This window comes from Schistocerca gregaria, chromosome 1 (genome assembly GCF_023897955.1).
Source record: "Schistocerca gregaria isolate iqSchGreg1 chromosome 1, iqSchGreg1.2, whole genome shotgun sequence".
Taxonomy (NCBI): Eukaryota; Metazoa; Arthropoda; class Insecta; order Orthoptera; family Acrididae; genus Schistocerca; species Schistocerca gregaria.
Window position 1 is genome coordinate 998,082,780 of NC_064920.1, and position 21,800 is coordinate 998,104,579.

Genomic DNA, 21,800 nt, shown 5'->3' on the forward strand with positions numbered 1-21,800 from the left:
TACCTTAAAACAGAAGATATCAGGCGAATGGAGTGGCCTGCCTGTTCTCCAGACCTAAACCCCATCGAGCACGTCTGGAATGCTCTTGGACTACGTATCGCTGCACGTCTTCAAACCCCTAGGACACTTCAGGAACGCCGGCAGGCACTGGTGCAAGAATGGGAGGCTATACCCCAACAACTGCTCGACCACCTGATCCAGAATATGCCAACCCGTTGTGCGCCCTGTGTACGTGTGCATGGTGATCATGTACTATATTGATGTCCGGGTACATGCGCAGGAAACAGTGGCGTTTTTGTAGCACATGTGTTTAGGGACGGTTTTCTCAACTTATCATCAATACCGTGGTCTTACAAGTCTGTGTCGTGTGTGTTCCCTATGTGCCTATGCTATTAACGCCAGTTTTGTGTAGTGCCACGTTGTGTGCAATTATCCTTAATTTATGAGCATGAATGTACTTTGGGCTGTTGCTGGTTCTTAGAAACGTCTGGTTATTCTCAGCACATACGTCGTAGTTAGGTTGCATGTATGAAACATCATTAATGAGTGTTGTTATAGACTGTCGTATGCGTTTGACGGCGGTCTTAAGTTCGAAATCTGCAACATTTCTTTCCGAAAGGAAAAGCTCTCTTGTGTACGTCACTACTGCGATTAGTAGGCGGCTCTCGTTTGAACGCCGGAGATGCAGTAACAGAGGATAGGAGAGTGGCGAGAAAAACAGCACATTCGCCGGTGAAAGAGAAAGGTGAAAACACGGGACCGGGTGCGAGAAGTAGGACGCAGTTGCACGCCAGGAGCGGCCGGTCGGCGCAGAGCATCCGCGGGAGCCGGCGAGAGCGCTGCCAGACAACCAGGTGAGTGTCTGCACCACTGCTGTACTCGCGAGGACCGCCGTTCGCCCGCCCTCTGGTGGTACACCTCTGTTATAGGGCGAGCATCAACTTGTAAATGACCCACGGACTTACATCTGCATCTACATGATTACTCCGCGGTTCACAGTTAAGTCTTGATCACAATTTATTTATTACGGTGACCGGTTTCGACCACTACGGTGGTCATCTTTAGACCTACAAGTCGTATACAAAGCTTTAATTAGAGGGGTACATACATTCAAGAAAATTCATACAGTTATAAAGTTATAAAACGATGAATTACCAATGATAAAGGACCTCCTTCTGCTGGAGAATCACTACTGGAGAAAACAATGCACGTCTTGCTATATATATAATGGAGGCTCCGCCCACTTCTGACGGAATGATGTCATTACTAACCGATGGGTTATAGGTCGAATAACAATGTAAAATTTCTTAGTTAAAAGAACATTGTCAAGAAAGGGAAATAAATACACACTAAACTTAGCTTATTGTCAATTAAGAAGCGTTAAAATATTTATGCATGTAGGATAAATGAACTTCGTTTTGATAGTATATGGGTTGCCCCCTCAAGGCCTGTTAGTGAACCATTTTGAACCACCGGTTGCCATGGTGAAGTTGGATGCTGTTCCAAAGATGTGGCAGCAGACTTCTTTTCACTGGTCAGACCAGTGGTTGCCATGGTGTGGCTAAACGCCAGTGCAAACATGTGGCAGCAGGCTTCTTTCTAATGAAGTTGTTGCGAAAGTGGAATGGCAAAGACTGTCACGTCAGAAGATGTACTATTGAGCAGCAACATGTCTTTATTGAAAGGATTTTCAATGAGTAGGCTGCAATAATCGTTAACTGACATGTATAGTACATGCTGCACAGATACGATTTACTGGTGTAATAAGAGACTTCCATGTACATAGATTACAAAATAATTCATTCAGATCAATACTAAGGGAGAAAAGTCGAGAGGGCACAGTAGTTGTGCATATTTATCAAATATTGTCTATGAAGTTCATATGTAGATTCCTTTTTTTTTACATGTGACAATTTTTAAAAGGCATTGTTATGTCTTATGTTGCATGCCAGTCTTATAAACAAATAAAAATAATGGAAATGGAAGGAATTTAAAATTATGATACTTTGAACCGTAATGTCAAAAATAAAGGGATGTGAATTAGCAATATGCAGTGTTAAAGCATATAAGCAAACATTCTAAAAAGAGATAGCCAGTCATAAAATAATGTTTGGCGGAATAAAATTACAAAGTAAAGATAAAAATTTCCTAAGGGTCTTAATAATTTTAAAAACGAAGGACAGAAGAGTGAACATTCTAAAGCAGATCGTCGAACAGCGCAAAGAAATGTTTTTCTTTGAATTCAAGTTGTTCGTTTAAAACAGTTAACGGATTACTTTTGTGAAATGAATAGATTTCAATTTATTCTAAAGTATTTAGCAGTAATCCTTTTGGCACAGTATGTAATATTTTCAAATTGTTAGAAATGCAGCCGTCAGAATGCTTGTATCCATCAAGATGTTGACCAAATATTGATTTGGTATTTGCAGTAACAGTAGTATGTTCCTTAAAACGTGTTAGGAAGTTACGACCAGTTTGGCCAATATGCTGTTTCTCACAGTCATTACATAGTATTTTGTAAACGCCAGACTTTTGGTATATATTTCATTCCCCAATTGTGCGTTTCAGTTTCATCTGTAGTGGGTTTGCTTATATGCTTTAAGACTGCATATTGCCCCTTTACAACAAGATATTCAAAAGTAATCACAGTTAAGCCATTGGCCCTTTCAGACTACAGAGGCTGACGGAAGTACTCAAATGTCACCTGTAGACAACTAGAAGAAAACTTTTAACTACCAAAACATACACAGTAAAATAAATAATATTCTTCTCTGCTTCTAACACATTTGTATTTCGTTCGTATTTACTTAAGTTGAACATAACTACAATTTCGTAATGAAAATCAGAAAATGTTCTCCCAACAGTAGGACGTGAGTACTCAAACAAGCGAAACATCCTTGTACGTGTATATCATGCCTTTCCTACGAATAATTGCAGGCAAACGATTTGGCACAGAATATGCGTGGTTGCTGGTTACGTCCGAGTCGGTATTATTGCATTCCTGCGGAATAAAGTCTATCAATCATGTTTTACTTGTGTTGTCGTGTTTTCTGATCCTCCCGTGCAATTTTCTTTTCCATATTGCCATCAATAATAGCTAGCTCACTCTCACCAGGTGACTCCATAAACTAGCGTACTACTACGCTGCCGCCCCCACATCGGCGTATATTGCCCTTGCTTTCATGTGACCATGATACACGATTCCAAAACTCATTTTTCTTCGTCAGTTATTCATTGGAAAATACTAAACACTTGTCCTTGTTTACTTTATGTACATATGGTTTTCTTCCCGGTCTTTTGGAATCGTATCGAGTACTATTCTTTCATTAACGAGCTTCTCAAGACGTTCATCCAGAAGTGCTCCAATTTGTGTTACTGTTATTCAGGGGTTGTGTTTCACCATTCTCAGCATTTGACTATTATCCTTAGAAGTAAATTTTGGCGGAACACATGTCGTAAACTCATTCACTAAGGTATTCCTCGTTTTATAGTGTTTTATGAACCCCACACAGTGGATGGACGTCTGTGAACAGCTTCTCCAATGAATTGACGTGTCTTATTTTGTTCATGCATATTGTAGTTGAATGTTCTCTCCCTTTAACACAGCTTTGGGCAGTCCGGCTCTCTCCGGGTCCCAACATTGAGCTATTCAGAATTATTAAATAGTAAATTACGACGGTTGCGTTATACGTTATTCGACAGTGGAGCGAAAGAGAAATACAGAGGCGGACCGAAATATTCATCGATGTACAGCAATAAATGCTGAATTAGTTGGCACAGAAGGGGGAATTATTTATTATTTCGTGATCCCATTGACGCGTAATCTTATCTTTCATAAACAGAGGTAGTACGTAAATGATAAGGGTACTTGCTTCTTGCCGGCCGGGGTGGCCGAGCGGTTCTAGGCGCTTTAGTCCGGAACCGCGCTGCTGCTACGGTAGCAGGTCCGAATCCTGCCTCGGTCATGGATGTATGTGCTGTCCTTAGGTTAGTTACGTTTAAGTAGTACTAAGTCTAGGGGATTGCCCAAAGCTGTGTTAAAATGAAAACGCTGCAGGAATACACAAGCGTAGAATCATACCTTTGCGTGTGTGTGCAGATATAAATTGTTTAAAGAAAAAGAAAAATTGATTATCGCTGACGTGACAAATGGACACTTGTACTACAAAACATAACAACATGGAAAAATATAATTACATGGCAAATAATAATAATAATAGAAAATTCATGCACACACGTATTCACTTTCACAACAGTTACTTCTTTTCTCACAACAGGTTCTGAGAAGAAATGTTACAAGAGGAACTCCATTTTCATTGAAATTACTTTTAAAGTCAAGATATGATATAAAAATCATAGGTGCACTGCACTTTGCAACAAACTTCTTTGTAAATTATCAGGCCGATGCATTGTTGACAGACGTCGCGAATTTTGTGACAGCTCTGTGAGTGTCTTATACATCTCGTCGAAGAGGGCGACTGACTACTCCTTGCCTCCTTAATATATCATCACCGCTATTATGAAAAGCAATGCTTTTCTTCCACGTAACATGTTTGCACACCACTGAATTACAGGCATATACACCGCCACCTTTCCAGCCATCCAGCCACAGACTGGTATTAATCGATGCCGCCGCTGTTAGAGTGTACCAAACATGGCAAAATGGCGGTAGACAAACCGTGCTCCGGAGCAACTGTGGCGCACCAAGCGCCATAGATGACAGGGGTGACGCTCCTGGTGTTCTTGCGCGGTTCGAAGAGCGCCAGGATGATCTTACCGTATTCTCCTGGCCACCAATATCACCGGATCTAAACCCAGTCGTGGGTCTGTGAGACAACATTGATCGGACTGCTTGCGTCATGGACCCTCAACTGAGAAACCTAGCATAGCTGGTCACGGCAGTGGATTCGACATGGCTCCCCATCCCTGTCAGTAGCTTCCAGAACGTCACTCACTCTCTTTCTGCACGTCTCGCGCAGTGTAACGTGGTTATTCGGGCGGCTTCTAACAGGTTATCACATTAATATGACTGGACACTATAATAACGCGTAGCCCACTCTATCAGAAACATATGCCGAAGGTTTCGCAGGTAAATTTATTAAATTTACCAATTTGAAACATGAATAAATTTCTGCTTCAATAAAACAGTAACAAAAAGCTACATTTTGTAACTAGTAATGAAGTGTTATAGAGTACATGAGGTTAAAACTAAGATACGTTATACCAATAAACTACGGTTAAGCGTATCATAGATCTGCGATAACAGGTGTTTGGGAAGTTGAGCACCTACAACACATGGTGTTAGGATAATCCCAAAAGTAAGGTCTCCTATGTTTTTATAAGTACATTGACCTTTTTATTTCTACAGTAGTTTACGTCAGTTTAAAGCTTGAACATTTAGCTATTTTTCGACATAATCACCTTTTCTGCAGATGCATTTTTGTAGACGCTGTGGCAGTTTTTGTATGCCCATGTCGTACCAGCTCGCCGCCATGCTGTTCAGAAAGTTATGAACCTCTTCTTTCACCTCGTTGTCGGAGCTGAATCGCTTTCCGGCCAAATGTTCTTTTATCCTAGGGAACAGGTGATAGTCACAGGGCGCCAAGTCAGGACTATAGTGTGGGTGGGTGAGTATTTTCCAGTGTAACTGTGGCAGGAGAACAACGTTTTGTGAGCGAGCGTTGTCATGGAGAATGTGTACGCCCCTGCTCAACATTTCCCTTCTCCGGTTCTCAGTTGCCCATTTGAGTTTTTTGAGTCTCACAGAACCTGTCAGTGTTGTCGTCCCAGTGAACATAAAGTCGACCAACAATACCTCTTTCCGATCACAAAAAACGGTTGTCATGAGTTTATCGGCAGACTACAAACTCTCTACACAACTTAAGAACATTTTTGACATCCATGCACGACTGACCACACACTTCCGTCAATTGACTATGGATTTCAGTCGCGCAGTGCCCTTTGCGTTCAAAAACCGAATAACTGCCGCGCAATTCACACTTGGCGGTAACATCCAACGGGAACTCCATTCTCAACAGCTGCCAAGCCAAGACTAAGCTCCTCAGCGAAGCGTACGCATGTTTACACAGAGCGCTTGAAGCACTCTTCATAACAGTGTGACCAACTGCCACACAAAGCTCTGTACTTATAAAAAAAAACAGGAGACCTTACTTTTGGGATTACCCTCGTATATTTATTGAACTTACTTGGTTAAAAATGATAAGTACATGTTGACATATATTATGAATGTTTATGTATAACGCAATATAGCCTTATTCGTGAAACTCTAGGAAATAGTTTATTCTCTTGTTTAGGTAAGTTACACTTACTATACATGAATATTTTCTGTACAACTTGGTCTTTTACATCTTTGCCTTGTGTCTCTAACCTGAGGCCAATGAGGTATGGCAACAGTACTGGTAGATTTTTCTGGAGCGGCGTTTGTTAGACCCTGATGCTTCTTGCACAGTAGTTCTGCCTCTGTTCTGGCCTGTCTGCCTCATTATTCGTCATGTCTTTTTTTGCTTGCAGAGTGTTCTGATATTCCGGATTTCAGTTCTAGTAGACCATTTTGTTTATTATGGCGTAGTCTGTAATGTGTCAGTGTTCGTATGCGAGCTCTGAATGATCGATTTGCATTCTGTAGAGCATAAAACCGCAGGGACACATCGCTAAAAAAATAAAAGCTTCGGAGAATTAGTAATTCAGAAGAATCTCTACATCGCAGTAAAAGTGAACTGTAATCACCAAAAACAGTGTAGAGGTAGAATGTTCGTAAGAACTACTGGAAACGTGTACGGAAACTTGTTTTTTTATATTAAAATGTGATTTACGTCAGCTCACGGATAGTATAGAAGCAGCAAAAAATTTTCAGAACTGAACTTACCTCTGTATCTAGCTGTAGTTTTCCAAATAATGACGATAACTTTCAGTGTGTGCGTTGTGAACAAAGGCGCAAACAGAAAGTCGTTACAGAAATACCGAAACCACTCAGGAGCCAGAGGCACATGTCAGAGTCGTTGGCAGTTTCGTGTAGAATCTGCACCTATTGTCATAGGTACTCATAATGATTCACCTTCCATTTATTAGCATCGTTTTGGTATGATACGAATTTGCGACGCTTGAGATTAAGAGGGTAAAAGAAGTAACGCAAGAGGTGGAGACGAGTAAGGTGTTAATATTTATAGGCAGCTCTCCTAAATTGCACTGTTGGTGTTATAAATCGTACCACCAAAATATTACCAACTGTAGCAAGAAACACAGAAATTTGGTATGACCAATATTTATTTTAATTTGTAAGACATTAGCAAACAAATCTGGATCCTCAATACATGTTTACTGTATAAAATATTGGCTATTTATGGACTTACACTGAACGGTTTCGACATTAGCTACCGTATTTACTCGAATCTAAGACGCACTTTTTTTCCCCTTTTTGTAATCCAAAAAACCGCCTGCGGCTTAGAATCGAGTGCAGAGTAAACGGAAGTTCTGAAAAATGTTGGCAGGTGCCGCCACAACTAACTTCTGCCGTCAAATATATGTAGCGCTACACACGCAAGCTTGTGCAGACTCAAAGATAAATACTGGCGCCAAAACCTCTGCGCCAGTAAATAAATTAAAAGAAAAGTTAGAAGAATGTAAACATTATGCCATATATTCTCTCGTGTTTGCTGCTATCTCATTTAAATCCTGTCTGCCTAACAACTTACGAAACTAGAGTGAGACAACAGCAAACGCGGAAGAATATACGTATCGGGTCATGTTTATATTCGTATTATTCTTATGCCTAATAGTGATACAGTCAGAAGTGAAGCACGGCAACTGACTAGATTTTTAAATCTAAGATGACTCTAATTTCTGTGCAGAATGTTATGTACTAAAGAGGCCTCTACAAGGATTTTCAAACGGAGCAAACTTTTCGCTAAACTCTCGTTCAGAACATCTATGGTATGCACTCTATTATTTGGTTCTTGTTGATCATTATCAAAGAAAGCACCAGTGTAAGTAACAACAAATAACAGTCTCTTGTCATTGTTTCGCTTATGAGACAATTCCTCTCTTCTATTTATTGTTAAGTGGAGGTAGCGCGCACAAAAGCAAGCCATGCCTCGAGCGGCGATAGGTCGTAATCACTCATTATAAGAATGCGACAAACAATGCATGACACAGTACAATAATGCATTTTCACGTGACGTAAACACCTATAACAAAGAGAACAGCACTGATCAGATTAAAGCAAAATAAGAAATCGATTCAAACCAGACAAAACATGTGAAAAAGGAACGCCATCCTATAAATACGGACTGAGCGCCTGACACATAGCAATGGCTACTTGGTAAAGCTTAAATGTTAGGCTTACGGCTCCAACCAAACTACTGTAGCTGTATCTTCATCCATTCGACCTAAATTGCGTCTCATGTTACAATGGACCAACTATGTTTCGATTTGGAGGTACGGTCTAATACTTTTTTCTCCCCTTGAATTTCGAGTCTCAAATTTCAGGTGCGGCTTAGATTCGGGAAAAAAAATTTTCCTTGATTTCGAGTCTCATTTTTCAGGTGCGGCTTATATTCGAGTGCGGCTTAGATTCGAGTAAATACGGCCATTCAGATTTGCAGCTATCACAACAGACTACCTTTTTCTTCCCATTCAAGTTTCGCAACCGGGTATGGAACAACACAAAACGTGGGAGGTAGTCATTTCTTCGTCCTTCTCAATATCTTGAAGGTTCAGCTTGAAGACGTGTCGCCAGTTTTAGTTTTGTTGGGCATACTTTAGATTTTCTCTGATTATTTCTGAAGGAAGAGCCTATTGTAAGGACTACCGGTGATCCCAACAGCAGATGACATTGCTCTGCTTCTTATTCTTATATGTAGATCTTCAATAGGAGAGGTTCCTTGTGTTCCTATTGACTCACTCATACTAAAGGTTTGTTTTGTAGAGTTGAAAGAGCCAGTAGAGCATACTTTCTATTAGTTTGTCTAGATTTTCCTGGGAGTTTGTGTCTTGTCTGTTTACTCATTTCCTCTTCCTCGTTTCTATCTTCTGATTATGATTTGAATTTAGTCACCAAGAAGTCTGAATGCTGAAAAACATGTGGACCCAATGGACAGATTCCATTTTTGAGAAGTCACTGATAGCATTCATACGGTCACAGCACTGCCATGTGACACTCCTAACAGCAAAACAATCCTTGTGTGTCTGATATTGCTATCAGGGTTCGTGTGAAGACATTTGCCAGCTAGTTGGTTGTAATAAGCTGCAAGTGACTTAAAAAATGCAACGTCTTGTGGCTGTAGTTTATGAGTGGTGTGTGGAGGCCGGCAAAGTATGATTACAGCATTATCTCTAGCTTAAGTTATAGCAGGCAACACATACAGCAGTAAAACTATTAGATCAATTATTACAGCAAATCAGACATTAAAATATGTCTAACCGCACTGGCACAATATATGTGAAAGGGAGCTGTACAATTTACAGGACGACGCCCTGTTTATTAAACTATTTACTGCAATGATGCTAGAGTGATTTTAAATTTTTACTCTAAATTACCACTGAATAACTATAGTTACACGCTTGCTTCACAAGCAAATATTTACGTCCTGCAAATCACAAAATAAATTTGAATTACAGCAGCCAAAGACTATCGACAGTCTGTCGAATGTCCTCGACAACAGATATGTACAACCGAGTACACATTTTGGATCTTCAAAGCTGGCATAGGGCTGATCTACGAGAACGCTCGCTCGTATCATTTTTGGCTCAGCACACATACATTTTGTGCAGACGTTTTCCTGTGCCTTGGTTCCTGTAGCGTTGATCCTACGGACACTAAATTGTTTTTGATACTGTGAAAGGAATTTATGTCCAGGTAACACTTTCACAGTTACGAAAAGTTGCCGAATAACTCATCGGATGCTATCTCAGAGTGCAGATTTCAATGACACAGTGGTATTAAATGATTATGTATACATTAGAGAATGATAAACTTTTTGACTTAGGCAGACATGACATCGGTCACTTGAAAACGAGACTAAGGCGGTTATTGCGATTTTGGTGCAATAACGAGAAACATGTTGTCCTTCAAGAGGGAATAGCATGGTGATTTCTCTTTGACAAGCACCCCATTCCTGATGGTAAAATTTTGTTGACAAGTAAATTAGCGACTTCAGTATATGTTTAGCGTCTGTTTCCAAGCAATTTTTTTCTGTCTGCAAGCACACGGAAACATATTTTCAGGATTCCTTTTCTGTAAAATAATATAAATGTTTGCAAACTCTGTACAGTGTCCTTCGTTCTCAGTTAAAGTACGCCATCATCTGAGAAGTGCCTATATACCTGCTGATGAAAGGTTGTGTTTTTTTTATCTTTTCTTCAATGTGTTCATCACACTTGTGACAGTTTTGCACTATGGTTGCCGTTCAAATGGTTGTGAAGCGACCACACAGTAAAAACGGAAGAGTCAATGCGTAAAATACGTCATATCGTCTATAGTCGCGGCGTTATGCAGGAATATCGGTTGATAATCACCTTATAAAGGCTAAGACCTGTTCTGAAATATCCCTTTCCTATTTTATGCTGTCCTCATAATTTTTTATACTTCTGTCGTTTTGGTACCATCAATAGATCTTCAATTATTTTCTTTCCTGGCATCACCTTGTTTCTAATGTGTTAAAATGTTACTGTGTCTAAGTAAATGCCCAAAAAGTTTGGTTTTCCTTTCTTGGATACCTGCTATGAGGTTTCTCTGCTCATTTACCTATTTCTGAAAGCCTTCAGGGGATTTTCCTTTTGTTCATTTACGCCTCGTCAGTGTTCTTCAAAGCCAAATTCCCATTGCTTTCAAACGTTTTCTGTTTGTCTTCAAGATTGTCCGTCTTTCACATCCATTTTCTTTGGAGTTATTAGTCTTCTTACTGGTTCGAAGTGGGCCGCCACGTATCCCTCTCTGGTGCCTACCTCGTCCATTATTTCTTGAATTTATTCCAATCTGCCTTGCCCTAAATTTTGTACCCTCTGCTCCTATTAGTACCACAGCCGTTATTCCCTGATGTCCTAACACTTGTTCTGTCACCTGTCATTTTTCTTGTCGCTGTTTTCGGTAAGGTCCTTTCTTGGCCGATTTCTCGGACAGCCACCTCATTCCTTATCGTATCAGTCCACCGAGTTTTCAACACATCCTTCTACAGCATCACGTGTCAAATGCTTCGATTCTCTTCTTTTACGATTTTCATACGGACCATGGTACACTACCATCTAAACTGTGCAGCTATCTTACATTCTCAGAAACTTCTTCCTCAGATTAAGACTGATGACTGATGCTGATGTATTTGGCCATTAATGCCCTCTTTGCCTAGACTGCTCTGCTTTTTCTGTTCTCCTTTCTTAGGCTATTATGTGTTATTTGGCTTCCAAGATCGAGGAATTCCTTATCTTCGCCTACATCGTGGCCCTCAGTTTTGATATTGGTTTATGGGCAATATCATTTGTTCTGCTCATAATTACTTTCGTCTTTTTCGGTTTTTTAGCGCTCGATAGTGATTCGGACTCCACGCCAGTCTTGATTTTTGATACGGAGAACATGCCGACCATACTCAGGCTATAGTGTGTGCAAAATACCGTGGCTGCTAGATATTAAGTGGGGCCCCTCCACGTCCACACTTGCATGGCGCCGGCCGCGGTGGTCTCGCGGTTCTAGGCGCGCAGTCCGGAACCGTGCGACTGCTACGGTCGCAGGTTCGAATCCTGCCTCGGGCATGGATGTGTGTGATGTCCTTAGGTTAGTTAGGTTTAAGTAGTTCTAAGTTCTAGGGGACTAATGACCACAGCAGTTGAGTCCCATAGTGCTCAGAGCCATTTGAACCATTTGAACTTGCATGGCGACCATTCAAAACAATCTACCATCACTTCTGGTTCCTCTATTATCTAAAAAAGAATTCCGCCGAAAATGCATCGATTTATTTTCGACTGGTCTGTTAACCATTTGTAAATTTGAGAGAAGCGTCATGAGTGGCGAATTTTGAGTAAAACTTACACGTTTCTCTGGTTGCCACGTCAAAATTTGCTTCTTTTGCCGAAACACAGCGGAGTTTACACTGCCGCACTTCACTAACAGGTTGTGAAGCCACAATTGCCAGAGAATTCTGAAACAGTGGTTCATTAGGTTTGTTAGGTGAGGAACTGAGGAAAAGTAAAGTCACCAGCTTATAAAAAAACATATCCTTGGTACAAAGAACATATGTTGTTCCAAAAGCCATAGCATTTCTCGTTTCACTAGCTATCGAGGCCCTTGAAAATGAAATTCTTTCACCGGAAAAGTCTGTAGTTATTGGAATAACACGGTAGATAATGAAGTTTTACGTAGTAACGTTATGGTAAAATATTCTCCTCTTTGCATGCTATTGATTGCCAAAATCTAATTTCGATATCCGGAACTGGTTATGAAATATGAGGAACGTTGTGAATATTTCACTCTGGATTTATTGCTGGCGCGGCGCGATTGCAAATAAGAGTTCTACATCAGTTCAATTTTCTCGAGATTGGATACCTCTACCTCAGGTCTAAAGAAAAATTCAATATTTTAGCTAAATTTCATACGCAACAATATATTACGTAATATGCGGCAAACAAAAAATCATAGCGACCTCTATTTTTCATTGTGCACTTTTCCTAATCTCGCGCAGTGCCCTACTTTCACGTGAATATCACAACAATTATGATCATTAGCGAAATGATGTGAACATCACCACGAAAATAATATATAAACATGTAAGTAAAGCAAAAGTTATTTTTTTCACCGAATAGTTTCTGTAAAATCTTTTGAGAAAGACTGCAGAGTGCGCACCTCGATTACGTCATCGCTGACCGACCGTAAGGTGGAAAACAGTCACCGAGCACTCCTACCGAACAAACGAATGAACTCGTCCAGCGCTTTGGTTGAAAACTGGTCACTGAGCATCGGCCGTCGTATCCCGCGGGAGCTGTGTGTGTTCCAGCCACAGCTTGCTCCAGCGAGAGACTGCCCTGCAGCAACCATGAGCACTCCTACCGAACAAACGAATGAACTCGTCCAGCGCTTTGGTTGAAAACTGGTCACTGAGCATCGGCCGTCGTATCCCGTGGGAGCTGTGTATGTTCCAGCCACAGCTTGCTCCAGCGAGAGACTGCCCTGCAGCAACCATGAGCACTCCTACCGAACAAACGAATGACCTCGTCCAGCGCTTTGGTTGAAAACTGGTCACTGAGCATCGGCCGTCGTATCCCGTGGGAGCTGTGTATGTTCCAGCCACAGCTTGCTCCAGCGAGAGACTGCGCTGCAGCAACCATGAGCACTCCTACCGAACAAACGAATGAACTCGTCCAGCGCTTTGGTTGAAAACTGGTCACTGAGCATCGGCCGTCGTATCCCACGGGAGCTGTGTATGTTCCAGCCACAGCTTGCTCCAGCGAGAGACTGCCCTGCAGCAACCATGAGCACTCCTACCGAACAAACGAATGAACTCGTCCAGCGCTTTGGTTGAAAACTGGTCACTGAGCATCGGCCGTCGTATCCCGCGGGAGCTGTGTATGTTCCAGCCACAGCTTGCTCCAGCGAGAGACTGCGCTGCAGCAACCATGAGCACTCCTACCGAACAAACGAATGAACTCGTCCAGCGCAATGGTTGAAAACTGGTCACTGAGCATCGGCCGTCGTATCCCGTGGGAGCTGTGTATGTTCCAGCCACAGCTTGCTCCAGCGAGAGACTGCGCTGCAGCAACCATGAGCACTCCTACCGAACAAACGAATAAATTCGTCCAGCGCTTTGGTTGAAAACTGGTCACTGAGCATCGGCCGTCGTATCCCGCGGGAGCTGTGTGTGTTCCAGCCACAGCTTGCTCCAGCGAGAGACTGCTGTGCAGCAACCATGAGCACTCCTACCGAACAAACGAATGAACTCGTCCAGCGCTTTGGTTGAAAACTGGTCACTGAGCATAGGCCGTCGTATCCCGTGGGAGCTGTGTATGTTCCAGCCACAGCTTGCTCCAGCGAGAGACTGCGCTGCAGCAACCATGAGCACTCCTACCGAACAAACGAATGAACTCGTCCAGCGCTTTGGTTGAAAACTGGTCACTGAGCATCGGCCGTCGTATCCCACGGGAGCTGTGTATGTTCCAGCCACAGCTTGCTCCAGCGAGAGACTGCCCTGCAGCAACCATGAGCACTTCTACCGAACAAACGAATGAACTCGTCCAGCGCTTTGGTTGAAAACTGGTCACTGAGCATCGGCCGTCGTATCCCGTGGGAGCTGTGTATGTTCCAGCCACAGCTTGCTCCAGCGAGAGACTGCGCTGCAGCAACCATGAGCACTCCTACCGAACAAACGAATGAACTCGTCCAGCGCTTTGGTTGAAAACTGGTCACTGAGCATCGGCCGTCGTATCCCGCGGGAGCTGTGTGTGTTCCAGCCACAACTTGCTCCAGCGAGAGACTGCCCTGCAGCAACCATGAGCACTCCTACCGAACAAACGAATGAACTCGTCCAGCGCTTTGGTTGAAAACTGGTCACTGAGCATCGGCCGTCGTATCCCGTGGGAGCTGTGTATGTTCCAGCCACAGCTTGCTCCAGCGAGAGACTGCGCTGCAGCAACCATGAGCACTCCTACCGAACAAACGAATGAACTCGTCCAGCGCTTTGGTTGAACACTGGTCACTGAGCATCGGCCGTCGTATCCCGCGGGAGCTGTGTGTGTTCCAGCCACAGCTTGCTCCAGCGAGAGACTGCGCTGCAGCAACCATGAGCACTCCTACCGAACAAACGAATGAACTCGTCCAGCGCTTTGGTTGAAAACTGGTCACTGAGCATCGGCCGTCGTATCCCGTGGGAGCTGTGTATGTTCCAGCCACAGCTTGCTCCAGCGAGAGACTGCGCTGCAGCAACCATGAGCACTCCTACCGAACAAACGAATGAACTCGTCCAGCGCTTTGGTTGAAAACTGGTCTCTGAGCATCGGCCGTCGTATCCCACGGGAGCTGTGTATGTTCCAGCCACAGCTTGCTCCAGCGAGAGACTGCCCTGCAGCAACCATGAGCACTCCTACCGAACAAACGAATGAACTCGTCCAGCGCTTTGGTTGAAAACTGGTCACTGAGCATCGGCCCTCGTATCCCGCGGGAGCTGTGTATGTTCCAGCCACAGCTTGCTCCAGCGAGAGACTGCGCTGCAGCAACCATGAGCACTCCTACCGAACAAACGAATGAACTCGTCCAGCGCTTTGGTTGAAAACTGGTCACTGAGCATCGGCCGTCGTATTCCCGCGAGAGCTGTGTATGTTCCAGCCACAGCTTGCTCCAGCGAGAGACTGCGCTGCAGCAACCATGAGCACTCCTACCGAACAAACGAAGGAACTCGTCCAGCGCTTTGGTAGAAAACTGGTCACTGAGCATCGGCCGTAGTATCCCGTGGGAGCTGTGTATGTTCAAGCCACAGCTTGCTCCAGCGAGAGACTGCGCGCCAGCAAGCATGAGCAGTCCTACCGAACAAACAAATGAACTCGTCCAGCGCTTTGGTTGATAACTGGTCACTGAGCATCGGCCGTCGTATCCCGCGGGAGCTGTGTATGTTCCAGCCACAGCTTGCTCCAGCGAGAGACTGCGCTGCAGCAAGCATGAGCACTCCTACCAAACAAACGAATGAACTCGTCCAGCGCTTTGGTTGAAAACTGGTCACCGAGCATCGGCCGTCGTATCCCGCGGGAGCTGTGTATGTTCCAGCCACAGCTTGCTCCAGCGAGAGACTGCGCTGCAGCCAGCATGAGCACTCCTACCGAACAAACGAATGAACTCGTCCAGCGCTTTGGTTGAAAACTGGTCACTGAGCATCGGCCGTCGTATCCCGCGGGAGCTGTGTATGTTCCAGCCACAGCTTGCTCCAGCGAGAGACTGCGCTGCAGCAAGCATGTACTTGGAACCGTCCACTCATGCGAGACTGCCTTCAAATATCGCGGCCTAATACTTGCCATTCTCTCTAGTTCACTGTAGCTTGAAGTAAGCCCCATTAATCGGTAGTGTTTTGACCTTGTTTGGCTCACGTTTCTCATGCTAGCAGCTCCCTGGACATTTTGTATACGCTCAAGATGACTTCGTTGCGTTCCGTACGTGTTTTCGGCCAACCGTTCACTTTGTGAACTGCTCGGTCACTGACCTCAGGAACCTTTTTTTATCAACCAGTCTCTGCGTTACCGTATGGCAAGTAATGGTAAACAGTGTTGAGTATTCTCAGAGTAGGACAGAAAAGGTTTGCTCTCAACCAGTTCCGTACTTATTAACCTATTTATTAAATTTAACAGGTCCTGAAATTCTTCATTTTCACTAAGGTTAGCCTTGTTATCAGCGCAGTTTATCTTTGATCCTTTCATCCTGAATTTTAATCCCACTTTTGAACCTTCCTTCCCGTCATTACTTATTCTACGTTTCGACTGAGCAGTAGGAGTGCAGGACCACACCTCTCTCTTACACCTTTTTTAATTCAAGCACTTTGTTCTTAATTTTTCATTCTTACTGTTCCCCCTTCTTTCTGGTACATGTTGTATCTTATCCGTCTTTCCCTATAGTTTGCCCCTATTTATCTCTGAATTTAGAACACCTTGTTGCATTGCATATTGTCCAAAGCTTATTATAGGTCGACAAGTGTTTTGTATGTTACTCCATTGTTCATTAGTCTTGCTTCGATTACCAATGCGAACATCCTCAATTTTTCAAAAGGCAAACTGATAGTCATCTAACAGATTCTCAGTTTTCTTTTCCATTCTTCTGTACTCTATTTTTGTCAACCGCTTACAGGCGTGAGCTGTTAAGCTGATCCTGTCCATTACTGGCTCCCCTATTTCTCTCCATCACCTCGGCCTCTCTTCTCTCTCCACGTTATCACACTCACAAACAGGAGGCTGATGGTGCGAATATTGTTTGAAAAATGTGTCACAAATTCATTCTGTAGTAAATAAGTAATAAATTAAAACGCCATGCTTCACGTGACAGTCTTACTGCACCAACATATTAAACGTAGTCAGCGACAGCCTTTAATCATTTTGTGGAGGTCATGGTTCTGCGAGAAAAAGTGCCGCATAGTTTGTCGCAAGTGCTCACATTCTCAAATACTAGATAACTAACGCATGGGTATTCTCTCGGCCTGGGCTATACTGCTTTTTACCGCCAACCCCCTTACTTACCCCTTCTTACCTTCACAGCGATTTTTTACAGACAGCAAACGAGATGTGTATCAAGTTTGGTTAAAACCTGTCCAGTGCTGGAAGATATGCACATACGTAGATACATTCTTTTTCATTTGTATGGACATAATTTGTGTTTAACTGTTAAATTATTTTATATTTGGAAGAGCCGAGGTTTTGCGTTAAACTACATGAAAATTAATTTGGGAGATTAAGATATTGGCAGTCGGAAAATTGGCGGCTTTAATCCCCATTCGGACGTCGAAGGTTTAGATTTCGTTTGATATCCCTAAATCACTGTATGCAGATGCTGGAATGGTTTCTTTGAGAACGGCAAGTCTGATCGCCCATCCTCTCCTCCACTTCAAGTTGAGCCCCATCTCTAATGACCTTGTTGTCGATGGGACGTTAAAAACTGATCCCAAATGACTTAAAAATCTATTTGCACTTTGCATGTCATTACGTGTTTATCAGATGGTACACAACTTTTGTGGAAAGTACGTGAGAAGAACGAATGGTGTAATTACTTATAATTACAGGCCCAATTTATGTGATTGTATCGTCGTGGTCATTACGCAAGTCTTGTGTGAGAGAAAGTAGTACGTCTCCCGAGTCGTCTCGGAACGCGAGCTCTTGGAATCTTAACAGCAGGTATTTCCGTGAGAGATGTGAGATTTCTTGTATGAGCTATCGCTCAAGCTTTTTCAGCACTTCAGTGATGTTCTCGTGCTAATAACGCAACTCTGTTGTGAACGTTTTATCATCATCATCTTCTTCTTCTTCTTCTTTTGCACTTCATGGATTAGGCGTCCTTCCCTGTTTCAAATTCACAGTTTTTTCCAGCTTGGACGGTGTTGTTCTTGGTCTCTTCTTCCCCCGCTTTGGAAATTCTGGTATTTTCCAGTCTTTGTAAGTGATCGGTCCATCTTTGTCTATTATTTATTTATTTATTGTGTGCAGATTCCGTATTAAGTTTTTCCTAAGATCTTCATTTCTTATCCTACTCATCCTCGTATATCCTTTAACAGTCCTTAAAAATTTCATTTCTGCATCTACATCTACATCATACTCCAAATGCCAGTTACCACTGTCCGGCACCACTACCTGATGCCCCCTTCACTGTTCCACATGCGAATGGCGCAATGGTCGTTTCGCGAGATATGTGTGGCAGAAACCTTACCGGAAGATGCTCTCTCCAAATTTCAATGATGAATCTCTCCATCATGCACAACGCCTCTCTTTTAACTCTTGTACAATCTACCACTGAATTTTGTTGACCATCTCTGTAACGCTCTCGCACCGACCAAACGACCCAGTGACGAAAGGCACCATTCTTCGTTGGATTTTCTCTATCTGTTTTATCAGTCCTACTTGATAAGACAGGGCTGTAGTTTTGCGCCCCTACTGTTCAATCTGTACATCGAAGAAGAAATGATGGAAATAAAAATTGCTATCATAAGCGAAAGTGAAGGAGAATTACATAATCTGCTGAACGGAATGAAAAATTTAATGAATACGGAACACGCATTGAGAGTAAATTGAAGAAAGACGAAAGTTATGAGAGGTAGCAGAAATGAGAACAATGAAAAACTTAACATCAGGACTGATGGTCTCGAAGCAGATGAAGTTAAGGAATTCTGATAAAATAACCAATGACGAACGGAGCAAGGAGGACATCAAAAGCAGACTAGCAATGGCAAAAAGGGCATTCCTCGCCAAGAGAAGTCTACTAATATCAAATATCGGCCTTAATTTGGGGAAGAAATTTCTGAGAATGTACGTCTGGAGTACAGCTATTGTATAGTAGTGAAACGTGGACTGTGGGAAAAATGGAACAGAAGAGAATCGAAGCATTTGAGATGTGCTGTTACAGGATAATGTTGAAAATTAGGTGGACTGATAAGGTACGGAATGAAGAGGTTCTGCGCAGAATCGGAAAGAAACATGTGGAAACCACTGATAAAGAGAAGGGAAAGGATTATAGGACATCTGTTGAGACATGAGGGAATGACTTAAAAAAGTGTTCCAAAGTTCTACAACAGACTGACGTCAACAATATAGTACTGTAATTATGTTCATCTATCCTGTGGCCTTTCTTGAATACGGGATCGACTTGCGCTTTTTTCCAGTGGATAGGACCCGTTAGTTGCTTAAGCGATCTGCGATAAACTGCTGCTAAAAGGGAGCAGTTTCTTTTACAGTCTTATAGGTATCTCATCTGGTCCTGCTATCTTTCCACTACTACTTAATAATATTTACTTTCCTATTCCGCTATCTGTTTTCTCAATATATGCCATTTAGACGTTCCGAGTGTCTGTGTTACGAGGTTTCGCGGTGTGATAATTTCAGAAGACCTAATTGAGTATTTCGGCCTTCTGTTATCTTCTCTTTTGGTGTCAGTACGGTTATTGAGTGAGTGAATAGATGATATAGAACCCCTTACTGATTTACACAAGACAAAAAACTCTCAGGGTTTTTACTCGGATCGGTTGACAGAAATGTACCTTACCTCATAGCGCTTGTTGACCCCATGTGCACACCGAACGTACTCTGCTACCCTAATAACCGCTTCCTGCATGTAGTGCACGCCTGATCTATTAAGGGGAACCCTACAGCTTTGCAGACTATAGGAGGTCGAGAAATACCGTCTGAAAGTCGCCCGAGTCTCTGGGTTAGACACTGCACTCAGCTCCAAACCACAGGTCCAGGATCGACACTGGGTACAATGCTCCAAATAGTCGGCTTAGACTGCACCGCAAATGCTACGGTAGTTGCCTTCACCAAATCAGCCTCCCTCCGAGAGCAACCGAGGATAGTTTTAGAACTCCGGCGGCAGGCGTCGTTAGTGCTGACATGTGCCACTATTTACAGCTGGTTGCATCCAGTGCGCTCGGTAGCCACCGGGAGAACCTCCTCCACGTCGCGGACGAAATCCCCCGCCAAATATATCGAGTGGAAACTGTCATTCTGAAACGCCCTGCATGCTATATCACTGGAGAGTCTCCGTTACCCACCTAACGTTGGAGCTCCACGTGACTAACATACCTGCACTTGCCCAAACTGGGCAGAAAAATCGGCCGCTGGCTCAGAAGTAGTGCCGGTCGATGTGGCCGAGCGGTTCTAGGCACTTCAGTCTGGAACCGCGCGACCCCTATGGTCGCAGGTTCGAATCTTGCCTCGGGCATGGGTGTGTGTGATGTCCTTAGGTTAGTTAGTTTAAGTAGTTGTAAGTTCTAGCTGACTGATTACGTCAGATGTTAAGTCCCATAGTGCTCAGAGCCATTTGAACCATTTTCAGAAGTACTATCAAGACTGGCTGCCACCTCGCAGCTGCTGATAATGTGTAAGGAGACAACCATGTACCCCATTCCATTTTTCGTCTTCTGGCCAGTGATATGCCAGTCTACCACTGCCCGTCACTCACTCTCCAGTGAAGACAAAACTGTTCCCATGTTGAATATCAGAAGACACAGCGTCAGTGATGTCACCAGAGGATTTCAACGGCACCAAGAGTCTTGCAGGCCTTGTCACTAGCGCCCTGGTGTCGCTTCAGCTTTGAGTAGGAGACAGAAGTATGAAGACCGTGGCCAACAGCGCCTTCACGTGCTTACAGACGTCAGCCAGACCTCCTTGTCTTAGCTCAAACCAAACACGGTCCCTATCCTTAATGAACTATGTAAAAACCTGAATAACGTCTCAAAAATACAAACAAAGCAGTGGGTATCAATTGGAAAAATACACTGGTGTCCAAAATTAAAGCAACAAATAGCTATTTGCCCGTCCTGTGTCTAATTCACGAATAATCACACAAAAGATGGCATTACAATCAACTGACAAGTATGCCAACAATGACGTCAGGGCACCTATTGAAGGTAGCAGTGTTTTCCGGGTAGTCGTACATCCATAATCACCGTGTACACAGGCACAAACGCCTACCAGACCCTCTGCGGTGGAGAGCCATAGGAAGAATGGAAGCAGGACAGTCACAAACTGATATGGCCTTATGGCTTAACGTGAGTCGTTCTATTGGCTCTTCGGATGTGGAGACAATTTATAGAGACCGAAACTCTATCCTAAAAATCACCTCATAGCTACCAGTATGAAATCAGAAAGAGATGGCCCTTGTTTGGCTGTAAGATCACGATGGTACCGTAATAGTACTGCACGGCAACTGGCATCTGACCTAACAGCATCCACTGGACGTGTTGTATCCAAATGGTGTACAGAAGACTTCAGCAGAGTGGCCTTTGTTGTTGGAGTCATGCTTTGTGTCACGGATTGCGCGGCCATTCTGCCGGAGGTTCGAGTCCTCCCTCAAGTATGGTTGTGTGTGTGTCGTTCTTAGCATAAGTTAGTTTAAGTAGTGTGTACGCCAAGAGACCGATGTCCTCTGCAGTTTGGTTCCTTAGGCATTCACACAGATTTGAGCATTTGACATGGTTTATGTGTACTCCTGCCGCGTCTTCTCAGAAGGAAACGTCTAGAGTACAGTCGTCAACATAGTACTTTGATGGTCGAATATTGGGCCAATCTTCTTTTCACAGATGAGTCCCGATTTGGTCTGGATAATGATTCTAGACAGAGGGAACTTC

At 43.3% G+C, this 21,800-nt stretch overlaps 1 protein-coding gene across 1 annotated transcript in view; it reads left to right on the top strand.

Annotated features, from left to right (window-relative positions):
- Positions 1-809: 809 nt before the first annotated feature.
- LOC126278504 (phospholipase B1, membrane-associated-like) overlaps positions 810-21,800 on the top strand; it is a 112,625-nt gene continuing 91,634 nt past the window's right edge. The window contains exon 1 of the mRNA XM_049978666.1: positions 810-854. The gene's annotated coding sequence lies outside the window, so the exon portion shown is untranslated. The remainder of the gene's footprint in view (positions 855-21,800) is intronic.